This window comes from Candoia aspera, chromosome 5 (assembly GCF_035149785.1).
Source record: "Candoia aspera isolate rCanAsp1 chromosome 5, rCanAsp1.hap2, whole genome shotgun sequence".
NCBI lineage: Eukaryota > Metazoa > Chordata > Lepidosauria > Squamata > Boidae > Candoia > Candoia aspera.
In genome coordinates, this window is record NC_086157.1 from 95,773,867 (window position 1) to 95,774,429 (window position 563).

The window sequence follows — 563 nt, forward strand, 5'->3', positions numbered from 1 at the left end:
AAGGAATAGATCTGTAAACAATAAAAAAAATTAAATCATGAGGATGTAAGATGCACATTATGCTTATGCTACATAATAAGAAAATTGACAGTAATAATGTTATGCCTGGATTTTATGTCATGTCCTTTCTCAGTCTAGGTCTGTACAATGATTATAGGAAAAAGTACAAAACTGTGACATTTCATTTACAATCCAGACATAGATTTACCATTTTCTTCTAGATGCAAAAAAGTATTCAAGCATTGGTACATCATTGAACTACAGGAAAGAATGCTATAATCCACTGAAACTGTAACAAAAGGGGTTCAGTCTATATTTACTGTTAGCCAAGAAGAATAACAATTTTATTTGACAAGGGTCAAATCATAGCTAAATCTAAACAAAAAACCTTACACAATCTTGATTTTTTCCCAAACTGGAAAGGAAACAAATTGTAATATGAAATTCTTTATTGAACATAAACCATGATAAACAGATGGACAATCTATCTGAGTCAGAAGCAACATGAGAGTTGATTTGGAAAAAATTACTTGCATTTGATTAGTTATTGGAAAGTAGGACTA